The sequence below is a fragment of the Diadema antillarum genome, unplaced genomic scaffold (genome assembly GCF_040938485.1).
Source record: "Diadema antillarum isolate AM-2024a unplaced genomic scaffold, OU_Dant_1.0 seq00001400_RagTag, whole genome shotgun sequence".
NCBI classification, from domain to species: domain Eukaryota; kingdom Metazoa; phylum Echinodermata; class Echinoidea; order Diadematoida; family Diadematidae; genus Diadema; species Diadema antillarum.
Window position 1 is genome coordinate 585,324 of NW_027272155.1, and position 14,143 is coordinate 599,466.

Genomic DNA, 14,143 nt, shown 5'->3' on the forward strand with positions numbered 1-14,143 from the left:
GACAGTCTGGAAGTCAGACTAATGTCGAGACCAACATAGTGGCTCCCTTGGGGGAAAAACGACTTGAGTTATAAAGCCATGAATATTTGCTATGGCAGAGACTCCAACCCCAAGCTCCTTCTGATCGGGAGATTCTCCCGCCCGAAACCCCTAGTAAACGGGAGACTCCAAGTTGATGTGTGCGAAGCGCGAAGTTCCTAGGGTTCTAGATGTTCTCTGGTGCTATCTAAGGCTTATTTTTTCAACATACGATAGCAAAAAGTAAGAAATCCTTTCGACCGGGAGACACAGAGCCAGGGCGGGAGAAATCAAATCTCAAACGGGAGAACGGGAGATTTTGCAAAAATGGGCTTTCGGCGGGAGATCTCCCGTCGAAAACGGGAGAGTTGGAGTCTCTGCTATGGTGACAGTGTTAACACCATGAAAGACATAATATATTTTGTTCAATTAAGAAATGGGCATTTCCACATCAATAGGCCCTGGGTATTATTATAAAGGGACATTATTCAGGAAAGTCGCGTTGCTGCTTCCAATGTGCACTTTATAGTCCCCAAACATTATTGTACAGATTCTGCACCAAAATATTTATTGTTTCGAAGAAGCAATAGAACTTTTGCGTAGGTGAAAAAATTTGGCGTAACTACATTGCAATTTGCATGCAACGCCTGAGAGACATGTTTTACCATAATAAAAAGATGAAATAATGAATGGTCATTAAAACTTTCTTTTTCAACAACATACTGATGAATGCAATGGCATAAATTGATTAGAAAAGATAGCAAGTTAACAGCTCTAAAATTCTACTAAACATTGTGTTACTAGACTTAGAGCGTATTAAACACGAATGCAACATGGACCGACAAAACTGTTACATTTTTGTCTGTCTGAAAAAAACATATTCATCCGACAATCGGGTATTATAGAAATGCAGGCACAAATAAATATGACTGGACATAACTGGGGCGTATAGGCCTATATACTGTCTGCATGCGGTATTATACCTAGACATGAGATATTGGCGACGCCCCTGGCAATATATAGGTACATGTATGTGATTGCTATATGTGGAATTTATCTATTCAGAAAAGCTGGTAAAACCGTAAATCCCGAGAATTTAGATGTGCTTGTACCGGTATCGAGTCGTTCGCATGTCCAGCGCAAGAAATACGCTAGTCACAGTCATGCTCTTCGCATCAATGTTTCTACGATGTGCAGTCTAAAAAGAATTTGGTTCTGAAGGTCTATTATAATTATTGTTTCTGCGCCATGATGAATCATCCTGGTGATGAAGTTGAACATGAAGAGGGTGCCGTATGCGGAGAAGGGAGGGGAAAATACTCTTTTATCTTTCTTTTTTTTTCTTACAGTTGTATTCTAGTTCAATCTATAAAGTATGTGTACTGGTTCCATGACATTTGATTTTGCTCCTGCGATAAATGCTCCCATTAGATATCTGCACTCTAAGCCAAGCATACTAACCCGGCTTAACCATATATTAGATCCCTAAAAGATCAATCTAAACCTAAAACCCACAACCCTAACCCTATACAATAACTTTGATACGAACGTCGAGAAAATAAGACCAGGCATTTTGTCGCAACTGTTATGTCACCATGTGCATCGTGTGTACGTGTTTTTGTGCAGGGGCCGCGGAACGTTTTTCAGTGTGTGTGTGTGTGTGGGGGGGGGGGGGGGGGGGGGGGGGCTGCTGGACCGCCGGGGGACTGGGGTGTCGTAGCCATGCCAACCCCCCCCCCCCCCCCCCCTCCGCTTAGACGCAACGGCGTAGCCAGGATAACCAGAAGAGGTTAATGGAAATAATTCGGGCTTTTTTTTTTTTTAAAGCGAAGTGTTAAAAGCAAAATCACGGAATTTAGCTCTCATTCCGAGTGTGCATCATAATACACTGAAGGGCTTTTTACACTTGTGTTTCTTAACCCCGGACTCTCTCTGACCCAGGACTATCGTTAGTCCCGTACCAATTTTTTCAGCTTTTTACACTCGCCAATTAGTCCCGTACTATCTCTTGTCCGGGGCTAAGGAGAAAACTGACCTTTTTACACTCGTATTCCTTAGCCCCGGACTTTCCAAACCACATGAATATTCATAATTACGCTGTGTACTGTACACGTACACGCACGCACCGGCAGCACTTGATTACCTCGTTTCTGATTGGTCAGTGAGGGTCGGACTTCGTCTCCGTCGCTTAGCCCAGGATTATTTTTTCGTTCTGTTTACACTCACTTGCTTGGCACCGCAATTGTGCTAGCACCGCAATTGCGGTGCTAACCCCTGCTATTTTGCAGGGCCAGATAGTACCGTACTATCGGTGGGGCTAGCCCACTTTGGCAAAAACGAGTGTAAACAGAAAGTGGGCTAAGGATAGTCCCGTACCAACGGTGGGGCTAAGGCCCCCCCCCCCCCCTTAGCCCCACCGTTGGTCCGGGGCTAAGCAAAATTTTACAAGTGTAAAAAGCCCTTGAGCTTATGGGAGGGTGTAGGAGGGCCCCTCCCTATCGATGGAGCTTTTGCGTTTTTTAAGTTGAAATAAAGCGATCTGAAGCACGTACAATTCTTTTTTCTTTTGTGGGAAATTCAGAAAATGTCAGTCCCCAAAGCATACTAGGTCTATAGAGGGGACCAATCAATGGGAAGTAGTGTATCACGCGACGTTACCGAGGGCGGATTACGGGGCGGAATTCAGGAGCAGAGAACCAAGATTGCGCAATGGAGAGGGGCGGCTCCTGAATCCTGGCCTCTGATTCTTATTAGGGGCACAGTTAAGATTATGGGCCCAAGGTGATGTGAAAACTATAACTATGCCCGAACCGAAGCTGAGGGCATATAGTTATGGTTTTCACATCACCGAGGGGCTACATAATTTTAACTGTGCCCCGAATATCAAGCTGTCATTATTTGTTTTATATACTGAAAATATACAGATTCCGAAATATACTAGTAGTAGTAGATACCGTAGCATTCGTAAGCAACGCTGATCGACAGCGCGGCGGTCGTGTCATTGGCTCGTACATAATAAGTGATCTATAATGTGTACGGGGTTGCTACTGTCTCCAAACGTATTTACAGGGCACAGTAAATTATGTTGATCAACAATGGGGCACAGCTATTTTCATGCAAAGAGATTTTTCTCCTCCCCCGAGGAAAATCTCTTTGTTTTCATAATGGCTCCCCTTTTAACCAATCAGATGAGAGGATTATGAGGTATATAATACGCCATGGAGCCCCGCGCGCCCCGCATGTGGAGCCCAACGGCGGCCATTATAGTAACAAAACCGCGAGCTTCCAACACGCGAGCCTATGGAGAATAAACCCTGTATACCTTCCTTTCATTTTCCTCATTTAAGGAAAAACACAGCGGTAGAATTGTGTTTCAGGCCTCAAAATATCAACAGAAGTGTATTTTCTTTCGATAATATCGACATGTTCATATCTTGTTAACACAGTGACAACATGACTAACTTTCACGCAATCAACGATTGTCACGAACAATACGATCATCATAGCTAAAATCGTCACGATAATATCACGTGAATACTGCGAGTGACCAATTTTGAGTGTATTTGCTGTTGCCATAGCGATAATGTAAACAAATAAACGACTGATCAAACACTGATGTAAGGAAAACCGACCGGTTCATTAAAAAACAACAACAATGGTGATAACACTTATGATGACCAAACCATACACCTTGTACTTGCGTATAGATCAACGGACTGTCATGCATCCTTCGACTGTTTGATGTTGTCATGGGGCGATATTGTAAATATATCATCTGACCAACACAACCATAACCTAAAATCAATATCACGTATATTTATACAAGTAATACCAATGCAAATTCAAACAAGCTATATAGTCATAACTTCTCAAAGAAAAAATAATGTGCCATAAGGGGATATTTTGAGAGCGGCATGTATAGTCCTGATTTCATTGTTTGTTTTCACGTCAGGTTTCTGGATCTGATCTATACTGCAATTACTGATGGGTCGCTAATGGACATGTAGTCGAAAAGAAAAGAACACAATATGGACGAGGTCGAGTCTTATGTTCATTGCGGGTTAAAAAGTATGTGTTATCTTTCTCAGTTCATCTTCTTCCGTTTCTACTGATTTTACCTATACTCCTGATGTTGCTGTTATATACCACTTTTGATCTACATATTCCAGCATGGTTGACAAAATACACTTAGCCCTAAAACATACAAATGCCTTATTATGAGTCTGTTCTAAATTCAACGTTTATGATATTGGTCGAATATACTTCAATCTCGTGTTAATTATTTTCGGCAGGAAGGAGTGGTGTATCCCGTCTATATGGGAAAAATTCGACCTTGATTTTTCCGAGAAAATGGGAAAAAATTAGTGTAATAAATGTAAAAATAGTATCGCTATGTACTTTGCTAAAAATCAGGTCACGTACTTTGGAAAGGCCAGAAAGCTTATAGTAATAATGTAGCCTTGAAAAAAGGAGGAGCGGGTAAATCAGACAGTGAGAAAAATAAAATATGAATGTATCGATAAATTATAGTATTGATGCTGAGTTTGATAAAAACATTTGTTTTGACTGGATGAAGCCAATAGCTGCTTGAGGAATGAGAGCAATGTGATTAAGAAATGTGCGGGTACGAAGTGTGTTGATGAGCGCCGGTCATATCAGTCAGTGACCGACGGTCATAGCAGACAGCGAGTGAAACAGAATATGACTGTACGAAGTCTACCTGTGAAATGTGAGGGTACGAAGTGTACTCTGATGACCGACGGGCATATCAGACAGCGAGTGAATACAGAATATGACTGCCACGATAAACATATAGTATTGAGGCAGAGTTGATAAACATTTGTGTCTGTGGGAGTATATTGGTATTGTGGGCGCGATCGCACCGACACATTGAGAGTGGCACGAGAGAGCATGAATCGATATCTGAATGACATTTATTTCAATCCAGAACACGAAGCCAGTTTTGGCGGGGTAGAGAAATTGTACAAGTTTGTGCGAGAAGATGGCCGATATCCAAAAGAGGGCATTGACACCTACACGTTGCACAAATCGGCCAGACGTCGGTTTAGTAGAAGCAGAGTCATTGTTGATGGTATGGATGATCAGTGGCAAATGGACTTGGTAGATATGTCTGCGCTCTCCCGTTACAATTCGGGGTATAGGTATCTCCTTACATGTATAGACATTTTTTTTCTAAATTTGCCTGGGTAGTGCCCATCATAGACAAACGTGGCAAAAGCTTGGTCAGTGCTCTGAAAATTATCTTCAAACCGCAGAGGTCTCCGCTAAAGATTCAAACGGACAAAGGCACTGAATTTACCAACAGACTATTTCAAGCCTTCTTGAAAGAGAAAGACATCGACTTTTTTACAACTGAAAACGAAACCAGTTTCTTAGGGGAAGGGTGAGAGTTCTAGCTGTGGAGACGGATGAATATGCATGAGGCAATAGTACTGCCGATGATTTATCAGTGAATATGCAAATTAGCTTTTCATGAATGCTACTCCATTGTTCGTGGAACAAACGCTGTGCCTATCAGATGTGGAGCGCTACACTTGCTTTTTTGTTTATTTGTTTGTTTGCTTGTTTTTTAGCGTGGAGCCTTTAGCGCTGTGACTAAGACATGTGGAGCGTTACATTTATTTTGTTTCTTATAGGAATGATGAGAGTTCTTGCTGTGGAGCCTGTTGCATGCATGAGACCATAGCATTGCCAATGATTCGTCAGTGAATATGCAAATTAGCTTTCCATGAATGCAAAGCCGATGCGACCATGAGAATGATGTGGAGCGCTTCATTATCTTTGTGGTTGTTGCTGTTGTTGTCTTTCTTTTCTTTTTTCTTTTTTTTCGTAAAGGTGAGCACTATGTGGAGCCTTATGAGTATACATGAAGCCGTAGTATCGGCGATTATGTATTAATAAATAATAATATACAAATCAGCTTGTCACGAACCTGAATGCTTGTTGCGTGGAGCCTTGGCAATCGATACGACCATGAGATGTGGAGCGCTACACTAGCATTGTGTTTGTTTGTTTGTTTGTTTGTTTGTTTGTTTGTTTGTTTGTTTCAGGAAGGTGAGTATGGAACCTTAGAAAGCACTGTCACTGTCAGACGTGGAGCGCTGCATTTTGTTGTTATTCTTGTCTTTCTTTTCAGGAAGGTGAGGGTGGAGCCTTTATACGATCGCTGTGAATATCATGTAGAGAGCTACATTATTTTGTTGTTGTTGCTGCTGCTGCTAATTTTGAGAAAGGGTAAGCGCTGTGGGGAGGTTTACGAATATGTATGAGCTGCAGTCATGATTTTATTCGTGAACGTATCACTCAACTTTCAACGAAGTTGTTGCGTGGAGCCTCGGGAAGTATCGTGCAGCAAAGTGATTTTTATTATTGCACGTTCATATTGTAAAATGGATAGGATACGCCATATGCATAATTAAAGTATTGAAGTTTATGAGGGGATAATGGGTCATGATGTAGCCTAAATGAATAACAAAATACTCAAGTTTGAAATGACTCGAATATATTGCGTTAGATAAAGCCTACATACACGAAGAAAGAAAGAAAAGAAAATAATCATGTCAACAGATTTATACGTATACACGATGTACATGTATAGCTATTCAAATAACAAACCAAGTGTTTACGAACGAAGCCAGTTGTTGTAGTTGTTGTAATATGCAAAAATTATATACAGTTTATGAGCAACACGAACGAAACTCTCATGAACGCATCACTGAAATCGTGGACTATTCTTAGTATTTTGGACCATAGCTCGTATATGCTGTTGAATGTGAATCAATGACTCTATCCGATATTTCGCTTGATTATACGTGACAATCGAATAACTATTAAAATAGGACGAGAACACCATCCGTGAACTACACTACCTGTAGTTTTTGCTAATGATGCGTGTTTTGATCAACCTTTGTTCGTGCGAGCTTGTGCAACCATAGAGGCGAAGGTTTGAAAGTGCCTGTGCGTATTAAAGGCAGTCATGGTATCTTTTACAGTGGCCAGAAAGGTCAATGGTATTACATAACCCGTATAGGAAATGATATTCTACATGGTTGTGGAGCATAGATTGCATTACCCGCAGATATTCAGAAAGAGCAGTTTCTACTGCGACAATGTAATCAAATTCACCTTTACATTTGAATCCGAAGGGGAAAAAATAGAGTTTGAGGGAATTTCATCAATTTATCGCACAAAGTTATAGATTATCAGTACATTATTATGATAAACATGTCCGTTATCATCAACTGTGGAGTGGGGAAAAAATAACAACGTTCTGGTATTATAGATAACTGTCATTACATTTCCCGATAAAGAACGGGGTTGACGCATTTTGTTGCTGAGATGATTTGTTATGTGGTGGTTATTTGGTTCGTGTTTTACAGTTTGGTTGGTATAATATACTGTGTCATGATTGTTGCTGTTGTTGTTGTTTTGGACACATAGGCCTGTTTTCTTGATTTAATTTTGCAGACGTTTACATCGTAAACAATATCATTGAGAATGATCTTGTAAGCGAACCAGAGTGTATTTGTATTCTTCGCATTCATTTGTATTTTATATGTTAAGCAATGTTATTATCCTACGTGTGTGTTGCAATAAATGGGTTTTTTAATCAGTTTTTTTTTTCAATTTTTTTTCCTTCGATAAATCTTAAGCAATTTCGAGAGTGTGACAGGTTTGTTTACAGACCAACATAAATCTTGTTCTAACTTGTGCTTGTGAAAGTAGATGTTATGCTCGCTACGTGCACTGGCGTAGCCAGGGGGGGGGGCGATGGGGGCGGTCGCCCCCCCCCCCCCCCCCCCTAAGATTTGGACCGGGGATTTGGGAGGCGGAAAAAAAATGCGCGTATACTGTATGCATGCACACGAAGCGGGTCTCCTTTGCAACCTTTCATCAAATAAGATATTTTTTTGAATAGTTCACTCAAAGTGTGCACCAGATCGTTGAATTTCAGTTCAAAATATGCAAAATTTCTCGTGCTTGGGAGGGGGTATCCCCCTCCCAAACCCTCCCCCTCTGTGCCTCTTTCCCTAGCTAAGCACACTTTTTAGATTTACAAAAAATTCTGAATAATTCTGAGTCCACAAGACTTATATTCCGAAAACTGAAGGTTCCCTCATAAGGGGAATTTCCCCTTTTAATCGACCCTTTCCTCCCTCAGTCCCCCCCCCCATCAGTTTTTTTTTTTTTTTTTTAGTGATTTTCCAAATGTTGATTCCATCAAATATGCGTATACGAGATATCTCAATTTCAACCTTAAAAAGATAAAAGCTCCATCGGAAGGGAAGGGTGGAGATAACACTCGCCCACGCCTTCTCCCTGCTCCCCCCCCCCCCCCCCCCCCCCCGCCATGCAAAGAAGTAGACTGTGGCTATACCCAGATCGCTTTATTTCAATTCTAAAAACGCAAAAGCTCCGCGAGCGGGAGGGGGAATCCCCCTTCCCCTAAGCTCTAGACTTTATACATACGCACAGATGGTGCACATTCGGAATAAGAGCTAAATTCACACTTTTAACACTTCGATGAAAAAGCATTGCACCAAAAATGTGCACCAGATCGCTGAATTTCAGGTCTGAAAACGCAAAATCACCTTCGTGTGGGAGGGGATATGCCCCTATCTACACCCTCGTGCTTTTTCTGTTTTAGTGCTGAACAGACAGTGTTCATGATATTCAGTGCAAGAATTAATACAAGAAGACTAGTGTATTTAAATGATACCATTTTATAGGCAAATTGTTCAATAATAATCTACACTAAAATATCCTGCTACCTTAAACAAGTGGGACTGTTTCACGTCGATAAAACGCGCAAAAACATGCATCAAATTGCACCATTTGCAACATCAAAATGCAAAAAGTTCTTACCGTGGGAGGGGGACACCCCCTCCCACACCCTCCCCAATGCCTCCCCCACTGGCGTAGCCAGGGGGGGGGGGGGGGGGGGGCGCGATGGGGGCGGTCGCCCCCCCCCCCCCCTAAGATTTGGACCGGGGATTTGGGAGGCGGAAAAAAAATGCGCGTATACTGTATGCATGCACACGAAGCGGGTCTCCTTTGCAACCTTTCATCAAATAAGATATTTTTTTGAATAGTTCACTCAAAGTGTGCACCAGATCGTTGAATTTCAGTTCAAAATATGCAAAATTTCTCGTGCTTGGGAGGGGGTATCCCCCTCCCAAACCCTCCCCCTCTGTGCCTCTTTCCCTAGCTAAGCACACTTTTTAGATTTACAAAAAATTCTGAATAATTCTGAGTCCACAAGACTTATATTCCGAAAACTGAAGGTTCCCTCATAAGGGGAATTTCCCCTTTTAATCGACCCTTTCCTCCCTCAGTCCCCCCCCCCCATCAGTTTTTTTTTTTTTTTAGTGATTTTCCAAATGTTGATTCCATCAAATATGCGTATACGAGATATCTCAATTTCAACCTTAAAAAGATAAAAGCTCCATCGGAAGGGAAGGGTGGAGATAACACTCGCCCACGCCTTCTCCCTGCTCCCCCCCCCCCCCGCCATGCAAAGAAGTAGACTGTGGCTATACCCAGATCGCTTTATTTCAATTCTAAAAACGCAAAAGCTCCGCGAGCGGGAGGGGGAATCCCCCTTCCCCTAAGCTCTAGACTTTATACATACGCACAGATGGTGCACATTCGGAATAAGAGCTAAATTCACACTTTTAACACTTCGATGAAAAAGCATTGCACCAAAAATGTGCACCAGATCGCTGAATTTCAGGTCTGAAAACGCAAAATCACCTTCGTGTGGGAGGGGATATGCCCCTATCTACACCCTCGTGCTTTTTCTGTTTTAGTGCTGAACAGACAGTGTTCATGATATTCAGTGCAAGAATTAATACAAGAAGACTAGTGTATTTAAATGATACCATTTTATAGGCAAATTGTTCAATAATAATCTACACTAAAATATCCTGCTACCTTAAACAAGTGGGACTGTTTCACGTCGATAAAACGCGCAAAAACATGCATCAAATTGCACCATTTGCAACATCAAAATGCAAAAAGTTCTTACCGTGGGAGGGGGACACCCCCTCCCACACCCTCCCCAATGCCTCCCCCCTCGCTTGTTCCGCTCGCTCGGGTTCAGTCGCGTTCATGATATTCAGTGAACAGAATTAATACAAGAAGTGTATTTTAATTATACCATTTTATAGGCAAATTGTTCAATAATAATCTACACTAAAATATACTGCTACCTTAAACAAGTGGGACTGTTTCACGTCGATAAAACGCGCAAAAACATGCATCAAATTGCACCATTTGCAACATCAAAATGCAAAAAGTTCTTACTGTGGGAGGGGGACACCCCCTCCCACACCCTCCCCTCCCCCCTCGCTTGTTCCGCTCGCTCGGGTTCAGTCGCGTTCATGATATTCAGTGAACAGAATTAATACAAGAAGTGTATTTAAATTATACCATTATATAGGCAAATTGTTCAATAATAATCTACACTAAAATATACTGCTACCTTAAACAAGTGGGACTGTTTCACGTCGATAAAACGCGCAAAAACATGCATCAAATTGCACCATTTGCAACATCAAAATGCAAAAAGTTCTTACCGTGGGAGGGGGACACCCCCTCCCACCCCCTCCCCTCGCCCCTCGCTCGCTTGCTCCGCTCGGGTTCAGTCGCGTCCATGATATTCAGTGAACAGAATTAATACAAGAAGTGTATTTAAAATTATACCATTTTATAGGCAAATTGTTCAATAACAATTTAATCTACACTAAAATATACTGCTACCTTAAACAAGTGGGACTGTTTCACGTCGATAAAACGCGCAAAAACATGCATCAAATTGCACCATTTGCAACATCAAAATGCAAAAAGTTCTTCCCGTGGGAGGGGGACACCCCCTCCCACCCCCTCCCCTCGCCCCTCGCTCGCTTGCTCCGCTCGGGTTCAGTCGCGTCCATGATATTCAGTGAACAGAATTAATACAAGAAGTGTATTTAAAATTATACCATTTTATAGGCAAATTGTTCAATAACAATTTAATCTACACTAAAATATACTGCTACCTTAAACAAGTGGGACTGTTTCACGTCGATAAAACGCGCAAAAACATGCATCAAATTGCACCATTTGCAACATCAAAATGCAAAAAGTTCTTACCGTGGGAGGGGGACACCCTCCTCCCACACCCTCCCCTCGCCCCTCGCTCGCTCCGCTCGCTCGGGTTCAGTCGCGTTCATGGTATTCAGTGAACAGAATTAATACAAGAAGTGTATTTAAATTATACCATTTTATAGGCAAATTGTTCAATAATAATCTACACTAAAATATACTGCTACCTTAAACAAGTGGGACTGTTTCACGTCGATAAAACGCGCAAAAACATGCATCAAACTGCACCATTTGCAACATCAAAATCCAAAAAGTTCTTACTGTGGGAGGGGGGGACACCCCCCTCCCATACCACGCCCTCCCCTATATCCCCCACGCTCGCTCCGCTCGCTCGGGTTCAGTCGCGTTCATAATATTCAGTAAAAAGAATTAATACAAGAAGTGTATCTAAATTATACCATTTTATAGGCAAATTGTTCAATAGTAATCTACATCAAAATAAACTGCTACCATAAACAAGTGAGACTGTTTCACGTCGATAAAACGCACAAAAACATGCATCAAATTGCACCATTTACAACATCAAAATGCAAAAAGTTCTTACTGTGGGAGGGGGGACACCCCCCCTCCCACACCCTCCCCTACCCCCTCGCTCGCTCCACTCGCTCGGGTTCAGTCGCGTTCATGATATTCAGTGAACAGAATTAATACAAGAAGTGTATCTAAATTACACCATTTTATAAGCAAATTGTTCAATAATAATCTACATCAAAATAAACTGCTACCACAAACAAGTGGGACTGTTCGACGTCGATAAAACGCGCAAAAACATGCATCAAATTGCACCATTTACAACATCCAAATGCAAAAAGTTCTTACCGTGGGAGGGGGGACACCCCCCTCCCACACCTTCCCCCCCCCCCTCGCTCGCTCCGCTCGCTCGGGCTCGGTCGCTTCGCTCCCTCGCAGACTAACCGCCCCCCCTAAGATGAAATCCTGGCTACGCCGTTGGCCTCCCCCCTCGCTTGTTCCTCTCGCTCGGGTTCAGTCGTGTTCATGATATTCAGTGAACAGAATTAATACAAGAAGTGTATTTTAATTATACCATTTTATAGGCAAATTGTTCAATAATAATCTACACTAAAATATACTGCTACCTTAAACAAGTGGGACTGTTTCACGTCGATAAAACGCGCAAAAACATGCATCAAATTGCACCATTTGCAACATCAAAATGCAAAAAGTTCTTCCCGTGGGAGGGGGACACCCCCTCCCACCCCCTCCCCTCGCCCCTCGCTCGCTTGCTCCGCTCGGGTTCAGTCGCGTCCATGATATTCAGTGAGCAGAATTAATACAAGAAGTGTATTTAAAATTATACCATTTTATAGGCAAATTGTTCAATAACAATTTAATCTACACTAAAATATACTGCTACCTTAAACAAGTGGGACTGTTTCACGTCGATAAAACGCACAAAAACATGCATCAAATTGCACCATTTGCAACATCAAAATGCAAAAAGTTCTTACCGTGGGAGGGGGACACCCTCCTCCCACACCCTCCCCTCGCCCCTCGCTCGCTCCGCTCGCTCGGGTTCAGTCGCGTTCATGGTATTCAGTGAACAGAATTAATACAAGAAGTGTATTTAAATTATACCATTTTATAGGCAAATTGTTCAATAATAATCTACACTAAAATATACTGCTACCTTAAACAAGTGGGACTGTTTCACGTCGATAAAACGCGCAAAAACATGCATCAAACTGCACCATTTGCAACATCAAAATCCAAAAAGTTCTTACTGTGGGAGGGGGGACACCCCCCTCCCATACCACGCCCTCCCCTATATCCCCCACGCTCGCTCCGTTCGCTCGGGTTCAGTCGCGTTCATAATATTCAGTAAAAAGAATTAATACAAGAAGTGTATCTAAATTATACCATTTTATAGGCAAATTGTTCAATAGTAATCTACATCAAAATAAACTGCTACCATAAACAAGTGAGACTGTTTCACGTCGATAAAACGCACAAAAACATGCATCAAATTGCACCATTTACAACATCAAAATGCAAAAAGTTCTTACTGTGGGAGGGGGGACACCCCCCCTCCCACACCCTCCCCTACCCCCTCGCTCGCTCCACTCGCTCGGGTTCAGTCGCGTTCATGATATTCAGTGAACAGAATTAATACAAGAAGTGTATCTAAATTACACCATTTTATAAGCAAATTGTTCAATAATAATCTACATCAAAATAAACTGCTACCACAAACAAGTGGGACTGTTCGACGTCGATAAAACGCGCAAAAACATGCATCAAATTGCACCATTTACAACATCCAAATGCAAAAAGTTCTTACCGTGGGAGGGGGGACACCCCCCTCCCACACCCTCCCCCCCTCGCTCGCTCCGCTCGCTCGGGCTCGGTCGCTTCGCTCCCTCGCAGACTAACCGCCCCCCCCTAAGATGAAATCCTGGCTACGCCGTTGGCCTCCCCCCTCGCTTGTTCCTCTCGCTCGGGTTCAGTCGTGTTCATGATATTCAGTGAACAGAATTAATACAAGAAGTGTATTTTAATTATACCATTTTATAGGCAAATTGTTCAATAATAATCTACACTAAAATATACTGCTACCTTAAACAAGTGGGACTGTTTCACGTCGATAAAACGCGCAAAAACATGCATCAAATTGCACCATTTGCAACATCAAAATGCAAAAAGTTCTTACCGTGGAAGGGGGACACCCCCTCCCACCCCCTCCCCTCGCCCCTCGCTCGCTTGCTCCGCTCGGGTTCAGTCGCGTCCATGATATTCAGTGAACAGAATTAATACCAGAAGTGTATTTAAAATTATACCATTTTATAGGCAAATTGTTCAATAACAATTTAATCTACACTAAAATATACTGCTACCTTAAACAAGTGGGACTGTTTCACGTCGATAAAACGCGCAAAAACATGCATCAAATTGCACCATTTGCAACATCAAAATGCAAAAAGTTCTTACCGTGGGAGGGGGA